We start from the raw sequence: 22,132 nt of genomic DNA, 5'->3' as shown, positions 1-22,132 counted from the left end.
CCGCGGCTTCCCCGCGGCCTCCGCTGGTCCCTGGAGGGCCTCCAGGGACCAGCGGAGGCCGCGGGGAAGCCTTCGCTGGCCGGCGCTGGTCCCCGAAGGCCTTCCAGAGCCTCTGGAAGGCCTTCCGGGACCAGCGCCGGGTGCCCCGCGGCCTCCCCGCGGCCTCCGCTGGTCCCTGGAGGCCCTCCAGAGACTCTGGAGGGCCTCCAGGGACCAGCGGAGGCCGCGGGGAAGCCTTCGCTGGCCGGCACTGGTCCCGGAAGGCCTTCCAGAGCCTCTGGAAGGCCTTCCGGGACCAGCGCCGGGTGCCCCGCGGCTTCCCCGCGGCCTCCGCTGGTCCCTGGAGGCCCTCCAGAGACTCTGGAGGGCCTCCAGGGACCAGCGGAGGCCGCGGGGAAGCCTTCGCTGGCCGGTGCTGGTCCCCGAAGGCCTTCCAGAGGCTCTGGAAGGCCTTCCGGGACCAGCGCCGGGTGCCCCGCGGCTTCCCCGCGGCCTCCGCTGGTCCCTGGAGGCCCTCCAGAGACTCTGGAGGGCCTCCAGGGACCAGCGGAGGCCGCGGGGAAGCCTTCGCTGGCCGGCGCTGGTCCCCGAAGGCCTTCCAGAGGCTCTGGAAGGCCTTCCGGGACCAGCGCCGGGTGCCCCGCGGCCTCTCCGCGGCCTCCGCTGGTCGCTGGAGGCCCTCCAGAGTCTCTGGAGGGCTTCCAGCGACCAGCGGAGGCCACGGCGAGGCCTCCACCACTGCCGCCGGGCCCCGCGCGCGGGCGGGGAAGGCGGGGAGTGAGGGTGGGAGCGTCCCTGCGCGTGCGCAGGGGCCCTGCGCAGGCGCAGGGACGCTCCCTCCCTCAATCCCCGCCTTCCCCGCCCGCGGCCCACCGGCTCCTGGGCTGCCTAAACCGGGACCTTTAATGGTCCCGGTATAGGCAGCCCGGGATCCGGGATTGGGTGGCCAGATCCGGGAATGTCCCGGGAGACCGGGACGGTCTGGCCACCCTATACTTCACCCTCGGAAGGCCCACTCCTTTAACTGCAATCTCCCTTTTCAGATAGTCCTGAACTATAAATGGGGATGGCTGCAGTGTGGCTCCCCCCCCGGGGCATAACCTTCAGAAAGCCCTAATAATAACAATAATAATAATAAATTTTAATTTATATCCCGCCCTCCCCACTGAAGCAGGCTCAGGGCGGCTTACAAGACATAGTACATCGTACAATGATACAACAATAAAATTCAAAGCAATTAGCAATTAAAATATAGTTACATATAAAACAACAATTAAGTTAATAATATAAAACCACAATATAACATAATATGGTTCTACAGTCTTGATGTGTGTATAAACATAGTTTTTATGGTGACGATGCAATGGTTCCACCTTAAAAGGCCAGCTGACAGAGGACGGTTTTGCAAACCCATAGGAACTGATTATGGTCTCGTTGGGCCTTTAACTCCTCTGGTAGCTGGTTCCACCATTGGGGTGCTGTTATTGAGAAGGCTTGCTCCCTTGTCACTTTCAGTTTGGCCTCCTTTGGCCCAGGGATTTTCAGCAGATTTTGTGAGCTAGATCTCAGTACTCTTTGGGGAATATTGGGAGAGAGACAGTCCCTAAGGTAGGCAGGTCCTCGGCCATATAGAGCTTTAAAGGTGATAGCCAGCACCTTGTAACGAACTCGGTACACAATTGGCAGCCAGTACAGTCCTCGCAGCCTAGGCTGTATATGTTCCCACCTAGGGAGTCCCATTAACAGCCTGGCTGCTGCGTTCTGCATTAGCTGCAGTTTCCAGGTTCAGCACAGGGGCAGCCCCATGTAGAGGGCATTACAGTAGTCTAACCTCGAGGTGACCGTTGCATGGATCACTGTTGCCAGGTCGCCATGCTCCAGGAAGGGAGCCAACTGCCTCGCTCGCCTAAGATGAAAAAAGGCGGATTTAGCAGTGGCTGCTATCTGGGCTTCCATTGTCAGAGAAGACTCCAGTAGCACCCCCAGGCTCTTGACCCTGCGCACTGCTTCCAGTGGTGCACCATCAAAAGCCGGTAGGGGGATTTCCCTTCCCAGACAGCCGCGGTCCAGGCAAAGGACCTCTGTATTCGCTGGATTTAACTTTAACCCACTCAACCTAAGCCAACCTGCCACAGCTTGCAATGCCAAGTCCAGATTTTCAGGGACACTGTCAGTCCCGCCGTCCATCAGTAGATAGAGCTGGGTGTCATAATCATACTGGTGACAACCCAGCCCATATCTCCGGGCAATCTAAGCAAGGGGGCACATGTAGATGTTAAATAACATCGGGGAGAGAACCGCCGCCTGAGGCACCCCACAGTTGAGGTGTCTCTGGGATAGTTCTCCCCCAATTGCCACCCTTTGTCCCCGACCTTCGAGGAAAGAGGAAAGCCACTGCACAGCTTTCCTTTTTCCTTGAAGGTTGGGGAAATGATAGTCTGTCTGGCCCCCAAATCCACTTCCATTTTGCATGGTTTTGCCCTCGATGTTTACAGTCACTTGCAATTTCCCAGGGAAGGGCAGGGGGAGTTGGCATACCTGCTCTTCCGAAGTGGCAATGTAGTAGAGGTCTTCTGCCATGGCGGCGTCCTGGTTTCTGCCTGGGTCCCGCCAGCTGGCACTTTTCGGGGTGGAGCGCTTGAGCCGGGAACGACAGACCTTTGTGAGATGGCCCATTTTCCTGCATTGGTGGCAGACTGTGTCTCGGAATCGGCAGGAACATTGCTTGTGAGGGTCCTGGCAGCTGGCGCACTCTTGAGCAGGTGCTGTCTTGGATGAATGGCTTGGTGGTTTCTTCTGTGCCACATGCCGTAGCTTGTGTGCGTCGTCTTCCCCGGAGTCCTCTGACTCAAATGAGGAGGCAGCAGCTTGATGCGCAGGGGCAGAGGCTTGCTCCTTCCTCGATTTCTCGTACACCGTAGCCTCCTTGATGGCCTTGGCTAGGTTGGTGTCATCCTTTTCCACCAACTTTTGCTTCAGTTTCTTGTTCCACAGGCTGAAGATGAACTGGTCCCTTAACGCTTCATCGAGGACTGGGAATTCACAGTGGAGCGACAACTGGCGGAGGGCAGTGCTGAACTCAGCCACCGACTCGTTCGGTTGTTGGTGGCACTCCGAGACCTCACAGTGGCGGGCCAGGATGATTGGTTGTGGGGCAAAGTGCATTGTGAGGGTCATGATGATCTCATTGAAGGTGGCCGCCTTGAGGGTCACAGGTGCCATTAGCCTTTGTGCCAACTCCAGGATGTCTATGCCGCAGGAGCTGAGCAGCAGCAACTTCTTTTTGCGCTCCATGACCTCGTTGTAGTCGATGTGGTTCTCCAGTTGCTCTAACCAGGTCTCCCTTCTCTTCGGGTGGCCCACATCGAAGGTTTGAATCAGTCCTAGAGTAGTGGCCATCTCGTCAGCGGCAGTGGGCTGAGCACGATGCTGGATCCGAGCAGTGATGCACGATGCGATGCTAGCTGGGCTGCTCACCAGGATCCCACCTTCGTTGCCACTATAATATAGTGGGTTCAATGCATGGCAGAGGCGAGATGGTAGTAAATCACCAGCTCTTTATTGATTACAGCATCTTGAGGCATACACATAAGACTGGCTAACTGGGCCCACAGGGTCAACTATATACACACCCGTGTTCCCATGCAAGTGTTTGATTGGTCCATTCAAACCAGCAGGGGGCCCATGATTGAAGCTGGGCAGCAGGGTTTTGGATCCTGCTGCCCATTGTTCCCAAGTCCCCAAGCTCTGGCCGTTTGGCTCCAATGAGCCTGGCAGGAACATGCTTTCAGTTCTCACTTGAGTCCGCATACATTACACTGGGAAAACCAGTGATTCCCCATTCCTCCACATGCACCTGCAGGTAGGACCTTGGGTCTGTCATAACTCTCTCAGAGCTGTTCCTCGCAAGAGCGGTTCTAGGAGAGCTCTCTCAGTTCCACCTACCTCACAGTATGTCTGCTGTGGAGAAAGGAGGGGAAGGGAAAGGAGTTTGTAAGCCACTGTGAGACTCTGAGTGAAGGTATAAATCCAATCTCTTCCCCCTCTCCCTCCTCCCCCCCTCCTTCCTTCATGCGGGGCTCCAAATCTGACCTGTCATTGGGCAGTTCAAACAATCTATCATAAAATACCTGAAGGAAATGAGCCTGATTGCAGATGATTGATTTAGGGTGGATGGCAGGCATGACTCAGGCTTCTGACTTCTGAAGGCCAAAGCCTCTCAGTTTTCAGAAGTGTTGTGAACAAGGGGTTAATATCACTTGAATGAATGACCCAACACTGTTCATGAGTACTGAAGCCAGCAGAAGTGATGCATTGCTCCTGCTGCAAGAATGAGGTTCAGCTACCTGAGATTTAAAGTCCAGCAGTTAGGGAAATGAGGGGAAAGGACCAACGGCAGAGAGAAAGGGCAAGGAGGCTGACAGCCAGCTCTGTGCTAGGAGGTAGAAGGATATGTTAAGATGGCACAAGCATGAGCACAACAGCGTCTACAGGAAGCACAACAGCCCCAGAAGAAACAATATGGCAAGAGGGCACATGCTTGGAAAATGTCAGAAGAAACATAAATCTTGGTATGGGCCCATGCATTGAGGAAGAAGAGCAGGGACCTCTCCCCACCATTGAAAGGAAAGAAATGACTGTTTATGAGGTACAGGTAGGTTATATGTGACTTCAAAGAAAGTTGCTCCATGTAAACCTGCTGAAGGAATGGAATGATGAGAAAACACTATGTTAACTGTGATGAAGTACCAGATGAAGTGGCCACCCTCCACTGGGATACTGGGGAGACCGGACTACTGGAGATTCTATCTGACTCATTGTTGGTCATGCAACAAAAATGATTGCTAGCCATGGGGTGTGATTTTTTCCCTTCTGAGTAGAACCCAAATGTTTGGGCATGCAATCCAGACCAAGCCTGGAAAAATAGTGTGAGAACCACTGTGGCCTTTGCACCAGAAACCATGGGAGGCAGTACAGCAAAAGAAAACAGCAGAGTTAAAGCTGGGGGTCATAGAGCTGTCAGTCAGTCCATGGAGGAGTCCCCTGGTACTTGCCCCTAAGCCCAATCATTCTGTTCATATGTGCCTGGACTTTAGAGAAGTCGATAAGGTGTCCCGGTTTGACACTGATCCAGTGCCAAGGGTTCCCCAAATGTTGACATGGCTAAGTGAAGCCCAATATTTAACAATACTGGATATGATCAAAAGGTACTAGAAGGTCCCTTTAAGGGTGCAGGATAGGGAGAAAATGGCCTTTGCAACCCCTTGGGACTTATATCACTTGGTACCCATGCTCTTTGGGCTCCATAGAGCAGCAGCAGAACAGTTGGTTTTTATATTCTGCTTTTCTCTAAGGAGTCTCAAAGCAGCTTACAAATGCCTTCCTCCCTCTCCCCATAACAGTTACCTTGTGAGATAGGTGGGGCTGAGAGAGTTCTGCGAGAACTGTGACTGACCCAAGGTCACCCAGCAAGCTTCATGTAGAATCAAACTCAATTCTCTCAAGAGTCTGTTGCTCTTAACCCATGCTGGGTCTCAGTGGTTGTGACCTATTAATGATTGGTGGACCACCTTCTGGGACCTTGGCAAGAATGAAGGAGGGGGAGCAGAGCAGCAGCGGAAGCAGAGGAAGAACTGGAGAACTGACGCCCCCCCCCCCGAAGCCGACAAGCCTGTTTCAGCATGAGCCAGATATGAGGGTGGGGGCATCTTCCAATGTGGCTTTGGCCCCCAGGACTACTTTGGGAGGGGAGGCTAATCTTCCAGAATCAGCCCGTTAGATCTCCCTACAAAGTCACCATTGCAGCTATCACTGAGATGACAGTCGGGGGTGGGAAGAGGCAGCCCTGGAGAGGCAATCACTTTCCCCACCCCAACAGAGACCTGAGCCAATCATGGCCAGATGGGCACAGTCAAGGGAGAAAGGGAGGGGAAAGGGAAGGGGAAGTGCGGAGCTGTGGGATTGGCCAGTCCAGCGGCCTCGCCCACTGTCAAAGACTTGTGCCAGTGGAAAGCAGGTGAGAGAAATCATGAGCCCCCCCTCCCCCAGCCATACACAGACAGGGGAAACATTGGGCAGGAGTTTGTAATCAGGGAAACCAGGCAAAATGTGTGTCCAGGAAAGAGGAGACAAAGCTGCGGCATGTCTAAGTCCCACAGGACAGATCTGCCCAGCATGGACACAGAGTCTTACTGTCCCCCCCCCCCTTGCGGGGAACCCTGTCCCCGTTGGCAGCAGGACACAGAATACAAGGTGCTGGCCAAATGTCTAGGGCATACCCTTCCCCCACACTCCCTTCTGCTGTGCCATGGGATAAGGGGGGGGAAAGACCCTCGGACTCCCCTGTCCACTCTCTCGCAGAGGTGGCTCATAGACTCTGCCCCTCCCCACCCACTAACAGAAGGAAAATTTCACACAGCTCACTTGGAAGGGTGTGGGGCAGAGGGAATGTGCAGCAGACACCACATATGTGAGACAAAGAGCAGCAAATCGCAACACTTTATTGGTCAGGAACTGGGTGCAACAGTTTCCTAGGAATACCTCGGACAGTCTTGCCAGGCATGAGGGGTGCAAGGCTTCACTCTGAGAGGAGGGTGGGAACAGCTGATGGAGAAAGGGGGGAGGAAGCACCCCACACGGCAGTCTCTCTGTTGCATTCCCACCTGAAAAACAGAAACAGAGATCAAGAGCACCCGAAGGGGCGGCAGATGCAGCATGTACACGTGTTGTGTTGAGGGAATCTCTTAAAGGGACAGTCCCTGATCCACCTTCCCACAGGCATTGAAGGAGCTGCCAGACCACTCCCTCCCCTGCCAGGGGTGGGAATGAGGAAGAGGACAGACAGAGGGGGAGGGCTCCAGCAACATGCTGGGGCAGCGGCAAGAGCCCTTGCCTGGGCTTGCAGCCTGGGTCCAGTGCCAGAGACACTGTCACTGTGAATGGTGGGGGGAGGTGAGTTTGGACCATGAACTCACACTTACCCATCAGGGCGTGACCGGCTCTGCACACCAAGCTTCAGGCACCTGTTTGGACTTGAAAAAAAGAGGTTAGCCACAGAAGAGAGTCCTCGTTCCACTCCTCGCAAGCCAAAGTGCACACCCTATACTGTCTAAGCAAATTCGCTGTGCAAGTTCCATCACCAAAGTGCCCCGCTCGCTCTAAGTCCGCATGGTAGAGAGCTCCCTGGCATATCCCCCTGCTGCATGGCTGGCCCTACCTAAAGGATGTGTGGGGCAGGACCGGCAGTGTTTGTAGGAGAGGAGGGGATGTGATTGGGTGCTGGACAGGGGGCTCGCCCCATCCAGAGTGTACGGGGATTGGTGCACCGTTTAGTCAGCTCCCTAAACATTTCTGAGGCTGCGCCAGGAGCATCGGGAACCTTTGTTTTGGGGGCACATGGGTTTCTATGGGATCTGCCATGATTTACCTTGCTGTAACTTTACGCCTCTCGTAGAGGGTGTGCCTGGACTGAGAGGTCTTAGGAAGCTGCCTAATGCCAGCCACGCCCCTAGGCCGACTCCCTCACATGCCGGCATACCTTCCTACGCCCCAGTTGTGCTGCTGACTAGGCGGAGCTGGGACAGATGCATGCTGCGGCATGCGCAGACTGGAGTAAGCCCCATTTGTGCCAGCGGTGAAGGGGTTAGAGTGGCGTACCTCCCATTCCTGCTGGCGTAGCGGTAGGTCTGCCTCCAAAGCACTTTCAGCCCCCCCCTCAGGATTGCACTCTTATTGGAGGAACTCTGGAGCCTGCAACCATTAGTTGAAAGTTGGGACGGTTAGTCCAACTTTGAAACTGCACTCTGTACTTTACATATGCAGATTACATCTTACACTTTTACACCTTGCATGAAATTTTTACTGCCCTACTGACCAAATTCTCCTTATTAGATTTTATATCTCTATTAACTGGTGCTAATTTGATTAATTAATTCTGCTGTTAAATTAATTGGTGGGTTTTTAATTAATTGGATGTATTATTCAATTATTGGTTAAGGGTGGGGTTCTATTAGTTTAGTTAGAAGAATTGGATTATATATTTGAAGCCTAAATTATCTTGTAATTATTAATCAGGATCTTGTAATAGAAACTAATTGTATTGAAGGAATTTAATTGGAAGGGTGGAATAGGTTGGTGTGTGTGTGTGATTTTCTAAATTGTTTTATTATTAATTAATTAGTAGTAGGGACTAATTAGGTTTTATTAGATTAGACCAAAGCAAGATAGGTTAGGAGCAACTGTAGGAAGAGTATTAGTATAGGTAATACAAGATATATAGGTGTAAGAAGACATCATCACTCCGGGATTGGTCTGTGGCTGTGGCAAAAACCAACTGGTGAATGTCTGACCAGGGGATCCCAGTGCTTCTGAGGTGGGGAAAGTATAGTGGTGGGAATGGGCAGAAGTTAAAAGGAAGGAGACTGAGATATGGAAATGCTTGCTCTCCTTCCAGACTACGTCCCATCCTGAAGGTGGTAGGTAGTGGGGTCAAGGAAATCTACTCACCTCCATCCCTGGTGCTGTGCAACACCAGGTCTATTAACAACAAGACCACAGTCCTATGGGATTACCTGCACGAGCAGGTTGCAGACCTGGCTTGCATGACCAAGACCTGGGTGAGAGACGGTGAGACAGTCGCCCTCTCTCAGATGACTCCCCCGGGTACTTGGTCCTGCACCAGTCACGGACTAGTGGGCAGGGGGGAGGGGTGGCACTACTCATATGGAAGGCTTACTCCTTTCGGGTGCTCCCACCCCCAAAGATCACTGGCATAGAATGTGCTGGCTTGCTGTGGGATGTGGGGAAGAGGTTGGCTATCTGGCTGGTGTACTGACCACCTAACACACCAGCTAGTGCCTTACCATCCCTGATGGTAGCAGGCTGGGCATTGGAATGCCCATGACTTTTAGTCCTGGGTGATTTCAACGTCCATGCCAGTTATGCAGACTCCTCAAGTGCAACGGATCTAGTGTCATCCATGGTGATACTGAGGCTCTCCCAATATGTAACAACCACTACCCACCAGACCAGGCTATGCTGGATTTGATCTTTGCGGCGGAGGTTATGATGGACCGGATTACTGCTGAGGCAGTGTCATGGTCAAACCACTATGCCCTGAAGGCCAGTATGGTTGTCTCATCTCAACCTTGTTTAGGTGGCGAGTGTATTTTTGCTCGCCTGTGGAGCCAGATGGATCCTTTGCGGTTTCAGATGGCACTGCGAGATCCTTGGCCCCCTGGTGACTCATTAGATGACTTAGCAGAGTTGTGGCATCAACAATTCTCCGCTGCCATCGATCAGATCACTCCCCGGCACCCTCTTCGCAGCCGCTCACAGCTTGCGCTGTGGTATACCTTGGAATTGTGGCTGATGAAACAGCAGCTTAGACAGCTAGAGAGGCATTGGCAGTGTACTTGTGACGAGGCAACAAGAACAACTTATAGGCTGTTTATGAAGACCTATAAGATGGCAGTTATGACCTCAAAGAAGGCTTACTTTGCGACCCAAATTGCATCTGCAAATTTTTGCCTGGCCCAATTATTTAGTTCTATTTGGACTCTTACAAATTTGCCACAGAGCAAACCAAATGATAGGGAATTGGAGAGTGAGGACTGACTGTGAGGCCTTTGCAAATTTGCCACAGAGCAAACCAAATGATAGGGAATTGGAGAGTGAGGACTGACTGTGAGGCCTTTGCAAATTTTTTCGTTGATAAGGTCTTGTCACTCCACTGCGACCTCCCCACCAATTTTGATACTGTAAGTGAACTTGAGGCCCCGAGCACGTCTTCTATTGCAATTGTGGATCCTTTCACTCCACTCAGTCTGTGGGAAGTCAACAAGGTCTTCTGCTCTGTGCGCCCTATCACCTGAGACCTGGACCTGTGCCCATCTTGACTGATATGAGCTTGCTGGACAGAATTATGGGCCCCAAAGCAGGAGATCATCAACAGGTCCTTGATGGAAGGGACCTTTCCCATACCCCTTAAAGAGGCAGTGGTTCGCCCTCTCCTTAAAAGAAACATCTTTGGACCCTGCTGAATTGGCCAACTATTGGCCGATGTCGAACTTGCCCTTCTTGGGCAAAGTTATCGAGAGGACAGTAGCAGCACAATTACAGGGGTTCTTGGATGATGCTTCTATGTTAGACCCATTTCAATCTGGCTTCCACCCGGGCCACAGGATGGAGACAGTGCTCATCACTGTCATGGATGATCTCTTGAGACATCTGGATTGGGGCAGTTCGGCAGTGCTGTTGCTATTAGATCTGTAGGCTGTATTTAATACCGTCGACCACCAGCTACCGTCTTGCTGCTTCGCTGACACGGGGATTCAGGGGTCTGCCCTTCAATGGCTTACCTCTTTTCTCCAAGGCCAGGGACAAAGGAAGGCAATAGGAGAGCAATCATCCTGGAGGCACCCACTTATATGTGGTGTGCCTCAGGGGGCGGTTCTCTCCCCGATGTTATTTAACATCTATATCCACCCCCTTGCCCAGATTGTCTGGAGATATGGGCTGCAGTGTCATCAATATGCAGATGACACCCAGCTCTATCTATTGATGGGAGGCCAGTCTGGCTGCGCCCCGGAAAATCTGGACCTGGCGCTGCAAGCTGTGGTGAAATGGCTCAGGCAGAGTCAACTGAAACTGAATCCATCAAAGACGGAGGTCTTGTGCCTAGGTTGCAGTGGTTTAGGAAGAGAGATCCCTTTGCTGACCTTTGATGGGGCGCCTTTAGTGCCAGCTTCAAGGATTAAGAGCTTTAGGGGTGCTCCTGGAGCCTCAACTGACAATGGAGGCCCAGGTAGCAGCCACTGCCAAATCTGCATCTCAGGTGGATAAGGCAGTTGGTTCCATACCTGGAGCGCGGCAACCTGGCAACAGTGATCCATGCAACAGTCACCTCAAGATTAGACTACTGTAACACATAGGGCTGCCCCTGACACAAACCTGGAAGCTGAAACTGGCGCAAAAAGCAGCAGCCAGGTTGTTATTGGAGCTACCATTATGGGAGCACATTCAACCTGCGCTGGTGATGCTGCACCAGTTGCCTATAGCATTCTGGGTTCGCTTCAAGATGCTGGTTATGACCTTTAAAGCCCTATATGGTCAGGGACCTGCTTACTTCCGGGATGGCCTTTCCCCGTATGAGCCCCAGAGAGCACTAAGATCAAGTACTCAAAATCTTCTTGTGATCCCAGGGCCAAAAGATGCTCAGCTGGCTATCACCAGTACAAGAGCTTTTTTGGTAGCAGCCCCTGCCCTCTGTAACGCTCTCCCCGAAAATATCAGGGCCCTGTGGGACTTGCCACAATTCTGCAGGGCCTGCAAAACAGAATTGTTTAAATTAGCTTTTAACAACTAATGGGGAATGCGACCACTATACCACAGCATTGAACAACATTACCGTATGCAGCTTCAAATACGAATTAATAATACTGATGCCATCTTGATTTTTAGGACTGAAACTGTATTGTATTGTATGTATATAATGAATTTTAATGATTTTATTGTAATTTATTTTAATAGTATGTATCTTAATGTTGTGAGTCACCCTGAGCCCGACATGGGATTGCGGGATATAAATATAATAAAATAAATAAATAATAAATAAATGTGCTGTAGCCTATATTGATGACATGATCATATTCAGACACTCTCAGGCTGACCATCTCCAGCATTTTTAAGCAGTCCCCAAAGTCACAGAGAATGCAGGCCTGCATCTGAATGCCCAAAATGTGTAATGGCCAGACCACACATTCAATATCTAGGACAACAGGTTTTTTGGAGAGAGGTGAGCCCGGCCCCTGTATGGGGAAAAGTGGAGGCATTGGAATGGCTACTCATCCTGCAAACCAAGAAACAAGTCAAGCAGCTTTTGGGGTTGGATGGCTACTATAGCCAGTTCACCCTTCACTAACTGCTCTGTTGTTGGATCTCCTAATGAAAGGGGTCTAAGAAGACTAACAACACACTTGATGGGACCCCCAGTATTAAAGGGACCAGATTTCACAAGATCCTTCAAAGTCTACACCAATGCTTTGGGGGTGGGCTTTGAGGCTACATTGGCTCAAGAACAGGATAGACTGGAACATCCAGTCTTGTTCCTAAGTTAAAAGTTATTTCCATGAGAGCAGGCTTACTCAACACAGGAGAAAGAAACATTAGCAATCCAGTGAGTAGTGGCATCCCTCTGCTATTATTTACTATGCAACTCCTTCACATTAATAACAGAGCATGCAGCCCTTCATTGGATGAAGGATTGGGGACAAAATAACAAAAATGTCCAGCACTGAGTGCTGGCTTTGCAACCCTATGCCTTTACAGTACAACAGTGAGAAGAGCAACAACACTCCAACACAATCTTCTTCTCATAATGCCATCCTCAGGTGACAGGTGTAAGAGGAACTTTAAAGGAAGGGGTGTGGGGCAAGCCAGAAGAAGTGACACACCATTGCTGCTGTGAGAACAAGGCTCAGTCATCCAACAGCAGGATTTAAAGTCTGACAGTTGGGGAAATGAAGTGGGAAGAGCAGCAGCAGCAGCAGAGAGAAAGGCTGAGGAGGATGATAGCTACCATGGAGCCAGGGAGGCTCCAGAAGCTCCAATAGATATAGAGACAAAGAAAAGTCACAGAGCTCAGCCAAGGGAGGGGGCAGGAGGCTGTGAGAAACCAAAAATGCTGACAGAATCATTTTTAGTCCCCAAATCCCAAAAGCTGGGAAGAAGTTACCAGAAGAAGAGAGGGTAAGCCAATGCAATGCATTTGGGCAGCAATCAAACTCCACCCTTGAAGAAACCAGAAAAGAAACTCCACCCTTGAAGAAACCAGGAAATAAATGGCTAGGGGAACTTGACAACAGTGTGGAGGATGAATATGGAATGAGGGAAGGAACTTTTCACTTTGGGAAGGCACAGAGCTATAAGACGAGGCATAGGCCTAGTCTTTATGAACTATTTAGGTGCCTTTATATAATGCAATGGGCCAGGGAAGATTTTGGGAGGGCAGCCCTAATTATTAAGTGTAAAGAGGGCCCTGGTCTGTGGTCATGGCAAGGAGTGTCACAGCAGTTTAACATTTTTTTTAATTTGTTGTTGTTCAGTCACACAGTTGAATCCAACTCTTTGTGACCTCATGGACAAAGTCACGCCAGGCCCTCCTGTCCTCCACCATCCTCCGAAGTCTGCTCAAATTTGTGTCAGTTATATCAGTAACACTGTCCAGCCATCTCACGTTTTGCCATCCCCTTTTTCTTTTGCCTTCTGTCTTTCCCAGCATCAGGATCTTCTCAAGTGAGTGCTCCCTTTTCATTTGGTGGCCAAAGTATTTGAGCTTCGGCTTCAGCATCTGACTTTCCAGAGAACAGTCAGGGTTGATTTCCCTTAGGACTGACTGATTTGATCTTCTTGCAGTTCAAGGGACTCTCAAGATTCTTCTCCAGCACCCCAGCTCAAAAGCATCTATTCTTCTGCACTTGGCCTTCCTTATGGTCCAACTCTCACAGCCATACATTACTACTGGGAATACCATTGCTTTGACTATACAAACTTTTGTTGGCAGGGTGATATCTCTACTGTTTATTATACTGCCTAGGTTTGCCATAGCTGTTCTCCCAAGGAGCAAACGTCTTTTATTTTTATTTTTTTATTAAAGAAGTCTAAAAGCATCTCAGATGTTGGGACTTTCAAGTTTAGTCCTTGGGATGTCTAAAGGAATTCCTCACAGTCTTATTGATGATGTGCCAAAGCACAGGACATTTTATTACAGCAGGTTCTGCTTTGAGACAATCTGCCAAGCTAATAAATAATAAACCAGCTCTGGAAATAGGAACTCTTGCTGTGTTGTTTTTGACCTAACAAATGGGAGGAGAGGTGCAGGTAGGTTCTTTCTAGTTCCACCCTGTAAACCTCCTCCAAAACAAAACAAGTGAAGCAAATGCATTTATTTTTTTCACTTAGTTATCTATTTTTATTCTTGTATAATTTCAGCTATCTGTTCTGTTCATACTTCCTGTCCATAGCAGTGTATTGGCTTATGGAGAGTCAAAAAGCCTAAAAGATACTAACTCCATTGATTTGTGAATGGGCATCTATGAGTTGTGCTGAATGGGTTCCCTAGCACACTCACATGGCTCCTGGCAATGTTCTGTGTTGCTGCATAAGCAGGAGCAGTAACTGCAGCATTTAGGGCCAGGGCAGCATTTAGGGCTGGGGTGCCAAGCTGCAGAGGGCTCCAGGTTGAGTTGCAGGGGGTCATCTCAGAGGATGACTGTCAATTTACCATGGCTAAACAAGGAACAATTAATTTACACATCTTCCTAACCTGGCAGAATGGATGGAAAATCAGATCTCTTTTGACAGTATTTTCATCGGAATTTCTAGGGCTAGTATTGCTGCTTCCTTGAATAACATTTCATGGATTTTCTGGTCCCCCAAGAGCAACTGAGGCCAATGCCATGAATTATCCATTTACTATAAGATAATCAGAGTAAGAGACTGAAAATGAGGGAAGCCAACTAACGCTCTCATGACTGAAGCCAAGTTGCTTATCCTGCACTCCAAGCAGCTTATCTAGTAGTTCACTATTTCATCACCAAGAAAAGCCTATATTATTCTAGGATGAGCAATTCTTATACTCTTTCCTGCAGCACAGTCCACATGTGCAAGCACCCAAACTCTGTTGTGGCACATGTTGTGTATTTGGAACAAGGGCTATCATGCACTTGCCAGGAATGGCCATGTTTTCCTTGGCCCAGGTGCCTGCTCATGGCGAACAAATCAGTGTAATGGTTCTGCTATGAACTGAAGTGGAAGTTTTCTTTCTTACTGTAAATTTGATCAAGTGATGTGAGCACCAGCATGCAAAAGTTCAGCTTTTGCTTGCACTGAACAATCAGATGCCCTAAGCCAGAGGTGAAGGCCAGATCTGAGATAAATGAGACCTTGTCAGGCTGGGCCATTGTGCCATAAAATGTAATGCCAGATAGCAGATGTTGTGTCTTGCAATTTGGTCCCTAAATTCACAACACAGTGCACATGTGCGTGCACAGAGGTGACCAGTGGGAGACTGCAGGTCGCCGGACGTAAGGACGAAAATACACTCCGCCTATGAAGATCTGTGGCGAGAAGTTTAACTGGCCAGGATTGGACCTGGCCAGGTAAGAGGGTTGTTCCGGGAGATGTATATAATCGGGGACCTGGCCCCACCATGTTCTCTTTGTGATGTACTTGCCAATAAAGCATGTTGCCTTCTACAAGTCTAGTAACTCAGTACATTACACAGGCAACGAGGATGGGATTCTAGCCAGGTGGTTTCCCCCATCAGGAAATCGCTGACCTGGCCGGAGACAAAGAAGGCATGCAGCCCAGAGAGGCAGAAGAGCCCACCGCCACCATGGCAACCCTGAGTGGGATGACGGGCCACATCACAGAATTCAACCCCAACAAACCCGAAAGGTGGGAGACCTATGCAGAGCGTGTCGACTGCTACCTATGGACGAACGTGATTATGGATGACAGCCGGAAGAGAGACGTGCTCCTGAGTGTTTGTGGGGCTGCCACATTCGAGAACACCAAAGGTCTCTCTGCCCCTGTGAAGGTCACCGCGAAAATGTACGAGGAAGTAGTCAAACTCCAGACCGGGCATTTCTCGCCCCAGCCATCCATCATCACCTGCCGATTCCTGTTCCACAAGAGAGATCAAGGGGCAGGAGAGACAGCCACCATCTACCTGGCCGCTCTCCACAAAATCGCAGAAAACTGCAGCTTCAACAAGCTGGAGGAAGCCCTGAGGGATCAATTTGTTTGGGGCCTCCGGGACGAAAGGCTACAGCAAAAGCTTTTCCCAAAGGATGAGCTGACCCTCCAACTTGCCTTCAATGAAGCCACGGCATTCGAAAGAACTGCCAAGGCTCACTCCAGCCCTTGAGCGGAACCCGTCCACCATGAGGAGATGGTGTCGGGCGACCACGAGGAGGAAGAGGCACACCAGCTCTGCCGCCTACCAGGAAATGGGCCATAATCTTCCACTGGCCGGGAGATACAGAGAGGCCCACCAGCACAAAGTGCGCCAGCTGTGGAGACCCAAACAAGCAATGGGACTGCCCCATTGCAACGCTGATTGTAAGAACTGCGGAAAAGTGGGCCACATCGCTTGCGCTTGCAGGGCCAAGACCAACCACAGGCACCAGTCCACACACTACGACTCGACTGATGCTCACATGACCGCATCGACCAGCATCCAGGTAATGAATTTGCCCCTAGACACCCCGATAAGGTCGAGGTGTCAGTCCAAATCGAGGGTGCTCCCTGCATAATGGAGCTGGACTCGGGATCCTCCATCTCCATAATCTCAGAGGAGTCCCTAAGAAAACTCTGCCCCCACAGCCGGCCCTGGTTGCGGCCTGCTGATTTCATACTGCAAGACTTCCAGAAAAACCCCGTACGGATTATGGGATGGGCTACTGTGAGGGTAGAGTTCAAGAACTTTAAGGGTGCACTGGACATACTTGTGGTGAAGCGCCAGCTCACCACATTACTGGGACTGACCTGGTTTAGACCTCTGGGCATAGAAATAGTCAGGGTGCAGCAGATACAAATGCACAGTTTTGAACATGAGTGCCAGGAATTCCCAGAGGTATTTGTTGGGTCCCTGGGGTGCTACAAGGGGCTTCCCATCACCTTACAGCTTGACCCCCAAGTGAGAACTATAAGGCTGAAGGCCAGGCGAGTTCCATTCGCTCTAAAACCAAAAATCGAAGCAGAGCTGGACCACCTCATGGCCCAGGGAGTGCTAGAGCCAGTATCCTACGCGGCATGGGAGACCCCCATAGTCACTCCCGTGAAGCCAAATGGGGACGTGCGCATATGCGCAGACAATAAATGCACAATAAATAAAGCACTCCAGGACAACCCATACCCCATCCCAGTGGTCAGCCATGTTCTTGTATCCTTAGCCGGCTCTAAGGGTTTTGGAAATCTGGACCTGGCCCAAGCATACCAGCAGCTCCCAGTGGATGCCGAGACAGCTGAGGCTCAAACAATACTGATGCATAGGGGAGCTTTCAGGGTGCGGATATTGCAATTTGGGGTTAGTGTGGCTCCGGGACTCTTTCAGAGCATAATGGACTCCCACCTTAAAGGGATTCCCGGAGTACAACCTTTTTTTGATGACGTTTTGATCGCTGCCCCAGATGCCAAGGAGTTCAGCTGCCATCGGCGAGAGGTACTCCGCCGCTTTCAGATGGCGGGACTTAAAGTGAAGCAGGAGAAGTGCTCTCTCGGAGTGCCAAGGGTGGAGTTTTTGGGGTTCGCAGTGGATGCCGCAGGAATACACCCGACGGCAGACAAGACCAGGGCAATAGTCCACGCCCCAGCCCCCATGTGTAAGGTGGAGCTGCAAAGTTTCATGGGACTTGTGGAGAAACGCCATCTTAGGTAATGTTGGTGCTTGGTTGGAGGGGAACATGAAACTACTAAAGCAGGCTTTGTGGCCTAGCCTTCCCTTCATCCCCCCCCTCCCTTCCAGAGTTAAACCAGCACCTTTAGGGGGAAAGCCTCCTAGAGGGGCAGGAAGTTCTTTAGCCTTCCCCTCATTCCCTCCTCCCTTCTGGAGTTAAACCAGCAACTCTAGGGGGGAAAGCCTCCTAGAGGGGCAGGAAGTTCTTTTGTTTTTTTAATTTGAGTTAGGCGGGAAAAGGCCAGTCCTCAGCTGGCGCTCAAGGAGAGAGGTTGCCAGTCTGTGGGCTCCTGCCTGGGGGAGAGGCGGGGTGGACCCCAGGTAGTCATTCACAAGGTAGGACAAGTTTACACCAGGGACGAGAGGATGCGTTTATGTCTACCTTTATTTGTCCCTCTGGTTGCTGTTCAGGTGCTGTGCTAAACTTTTACATGTAACTGTTTTTGTTTTTATTTTTTTTTCTTTCTCTTCTTATTAAACATTTTTACTGTTTTGAATGTTGGCAGTCAAACTCTGTACCCCATAGATCCCCAACTGCTTTAGACCACGCTGCTTTATGAAGGGGGCCCCGGGGAAGGGGGAAGGCATGCAGTTGGATAAGGTGCCAATCCTCCAGGGGTTCCCCGAAGAAGTGCTGTGGTCTCTGTGATACCCAAGTACAGGGTGGCAGAGGACCTTGAGGCCTGGCCTCATAGCTGGAGAGGGGGATTGGGAGTCCTGTTCCTCTCAATCTGAACCCCTAGGCTGAGCAGGTGGTGGCAGCGAGCTCAAGTGGCCGGAGGAGAAATAGCTCCCTCCAGGAGTTGGCGACTGAATAGGGAGTTGACGGGACCGGGTCTGAAGGCAGAATTGGGCCAGTTCCGTCACAGGACTCTTGAACTTTTATCATTCCTTCTTGCCCTACAAAGCTGCCCTCGCAGAACCCCTACATAGGCTCCTCAATAAACACGCCCCGTGGGCCTGGGGGAAAAAGCAGGCCACCGCTTTTCAGGCGGTCAAGGACATCCTGGTTTCCAATGCGGTGCTCCACCATTTTTATGAGTCCCTTCCAGTGATTCTAGCCTGCAACACTTCCCCGTATGGGGTGGGTGCTGTCCTGGGGCGCCAACTTCCAGACAGGAGAGAAGTCCCCGTGGCCTATTACTCTTGGACTCTGACCCCCGCAGAGCAAAACTATGCCCAAATAGACAGGCGTTGGCAATCGTGGCGGGCGTGTACAAATTCAATGACTACATCTACGGCAAGCATTTCATGATTGCCATAGACCACAAGCCGCTGCTGGGCCTCCTCGCCCCGGACCGCCAGACACCGCAAATCCTGTCACAGCGCATCCTTAGGTGGAACCAGTTCCTCAACTTGTACACATATAAGCTAGTCCACCACCCCAGTAAAGCAATGGGACATGCAGACGCCCTCAGCCACCTTCCGCAGCCCTCGATAGACCCCAACTCAGCCCCTGCCCATTATGAGATGCTACTGGAGACTCTAGCAGAGAGGCCTCTCCATGCCGCTGAGGTAGCTCGGGCCACGGGCAGAGACCACATCCTTGCATGCGTTTTCAACTGGGTGGGAAGGGGGTGAACCACAGGCAAACTGGATGCTGATTTCAGGCCATTTGCATCCCACCGGGAAGAACTGTCCATACATAAAGGGTGCATTCTCTGCGGTAGCAGGGTGGTGGTTCCCCCCCACTTTGGAAGCAGTGCTCGAAGCCTTGCACGAGACACACCTGGGGATAGTGCGTATGAAGGCCCTGGCATGTAGTTATGTATGGTGGCCGGGGATGGACAAAGAGATAGAGCGGTGGGTTAGAAGGTGCCTACCCTGCCAAGAGTCCTGGCCAGATCCGCTCAGAGCCCCCGTCCACCGCTGGGAGCCCAATCATGTGCCGTGGTCCCAGCTACACCTAGACTTCGTGGGGTCATACTAGGGCCAAATATTCCTTATCCTGCTGGACGCCTACACAAAGTGGTTGGAGGTGATTCCCGTAGCTTCAACCTCCACCACAGCTGCAGTCAGAGCCCTACGAAGGATCTTTTGCACCCACGGGATCCCCGAGACCTTAGTCACGGACAACGGGACCGCTTTTACCTCCCGGGACTCCCAGGAGTTCCTGAATAGGTACCTCATCCAGCACATACGGTCCGCTCCCTTCCATCCAGCCACCAACGGCCAAGCAGAGCACATGGTGCGCACCACCAAGGAGCCCCTGGGTCGCATGGTACAGGGGGATTGGGACCACTGCCTGGCAGCCTTCCTATTTGGGAACTGAATCACCCCCAACCTGGTCACCGGTATAAGCCCTGAAGAGCTGCTTATGGGGAGGAAGTTGACCACTAGGCTAGATAGGTTGCATCCAGACTGGGCCTCAGACCTCCGCAGCTCCCCTGAGACAAGGGAAGCCGCTAGGGGGTTCTTTCCAGGGGATCCGGTCTGCGCAAAGAACTTTGCAAGTGGGCAGGAGTGGTTACCAGCCCAGGTGTTGCGTGTCACCGGGTCCTGCTCTTACAAAGAATCGTTAGAGGGGGGCCAGATCCTTAGGAGGCACATTGATCAGCTGTGCTGCCGCACCTTGCTGGAAGAGCAAGCAGAGACCAGGGGAGCAGGTAGTGCGGTAATAGTGGCAGTGCCACCAGAAGCCACCCAGCCAGTACTGGCCATGCTGGCTCTGCGGGCAGAGGAGTCTAGCAGCGACTGGAGCAACCCCTCCCCCCATAGGGGTGCAAGGAGAGGCCCTGGAGCAGCTGCAGGCACCGGACAGCACTCTTTTGGCTTCACCCCACAATGAGGAACCAGCAGCTCCCACAGCCACGGCAGCTGCTCCAGTTCCCCAGATAAAGCCTAGGAGGTCGAGTAGGGAACGAAGGGTACCAACTTACTTGAAAGTCTATGTTTCTTGAACTAGGGGGGAGGAGTGTTGTGTCTTGCAATTCAGTCCCTGAATTCACAACACTGCGTGTGTGCATGCATGCAGAGGTGACCAGTGGGAGTCCGCTGGTCACTGGATGTAAGGACGTAAATACTGGATGTAAGGACGTAAATAAGGCCTTTGAAGATCTGTGGCAGGAAGTTTAAATGGCCAGGATTGGACCTGGCCAGTTAAGAGGGTTGTTCCTGGAGATGTATATAAACGGGGACCTGGCCTCGCTGTGTTCTCTTTGTTATGTACTCGCCAATAAAGCATGTTGCCTTCTACAAGTCTAGTAACTCAGTACATTACAAAAACAAAACTAAACATTACAATTTTTAAAGTGTTGGATCCCCAGGACCAAAAATGGAAGAGCCTAAATGAGTTCAAAATGGTGCCACGGGATGGGGGGGACCCCCACCATTTTCCTCACATGAAAACTACACTGGGGATGCGTTATTTACTCAGACCATTTTTGCACTAACCTTGCTCCAACATTGCTCCACACCAGGATTCTGTTTCTCTTCAGAGCAAGCTAGCAATTTTGCATCAGCTGCTCTGCACCTCCATTTAGTGCTGAGGGAACCTGTGATTTGCCATGTGGCAACGTAAACCTGTTTTTTCAGGTTTACGCCGCTGCGCGGCAAATTACAAGTTGCCCAAGTGCAAAAAGACCACGTCGAGCAACTGGTGCAAAATCACTAGCTTGTTCCAGAGAGAAACAGAAGCCTGGCGTGGAGTAATGTTGGAGCAAGGTTAGTGCAAAAACAGTCCCAGTTTTGCTACCCAGCACAGAGTATCTGTGCACATGGAGCAACAAAACTGGGTAAAAACGTCCCCCAACGTAGCACCATTCCAAGCTCATTTGGGCTCTCTCTCTTTTAAAGAAGCTGTTCCATGTATCTGTTGTGGAGCTGTGGAGAACAAGAGCTGGGTCTAGGACACTGGACCTAACTCCTTAACAACTGCAACATTTAGTTTGCCATGGAAACAGAAGAATCTTGCTCATCATGATTGCCATTGCTCCAGTGATGAAGTGGATTTACAGGAATATCTTCTATTGAATCATCTAAAGTTGCTCTAATATCCCTCTTTTCAATGCATAACACTTTCTATATGTCCTTGATGAATTTTATTTTGTTATGGTTCCACAGTTCAGATGTCTGAGATTTTACTGTGTGTGCTCAAATCTGATTTTCTAAAATTTTTGCAACCCTTTGCAGTCTGATGCAAATTTTAAACTATTTCCTTTCCCTGGTCATTAATGCATGCTAAAGCAGGATATTTTTCCTTTCCTTTCCTTAAAGCACATGACCATGGCCTTCTATATTATTCTTTCTGGCTCTAACAAAAGGAGATAGAATAAACTGAATCTGTTTATTGTGGGGGAGGAATCAGTTGGACAAACACTAAAAGCTGAGGTTTCCATTGTGAGACCATTTGTTACTTTTTAGAGATTTATTTGGGGTTGTGTTTTTTATTTTCTTCTGCATTGTCCCAGATTATGTAGTACTTGCATTGTGTGTTTCCTGCAAATCATTGTGTTACTTTACTTCCTCAGCCATTTGATGCTCAGCGAACAACCACCTTTCATTCAGTTCTTTGGGTTGTTTCCAAACCTTTGCAACGTGCCAGGAACTTCAACTGTGCTTGTATGAAATTGCAAAACAGTCTTTAGTATGGAGCAAAGAGGAAATACACAGAAAAATCCCATCCCTAACTGTGTTGCTAGAGTGTGTCAGAATAGCTCGATTTGCATAGCTATG

The sequence above is a fragment of the Heteronotia binoei genome, chromosome 2 (assembly GCF_032191835.1).
Source record: "Heteronotia binoei isolate CCM8104 ecotype False Entrance Well chromosome 2, APGP_CSIRO_Hbin_v1, whole genome shotgun sequence".
In the NCBI taxonomy this organism is placed as follows: Eukaryota; Metazoa; Chordata; class Lepidosauria; order Squamata; family Gekkonidae; genus Heteronotia; species Heteronotia binoei.
Note: the sequence above shows the minus strand (reverse complement) of the source record.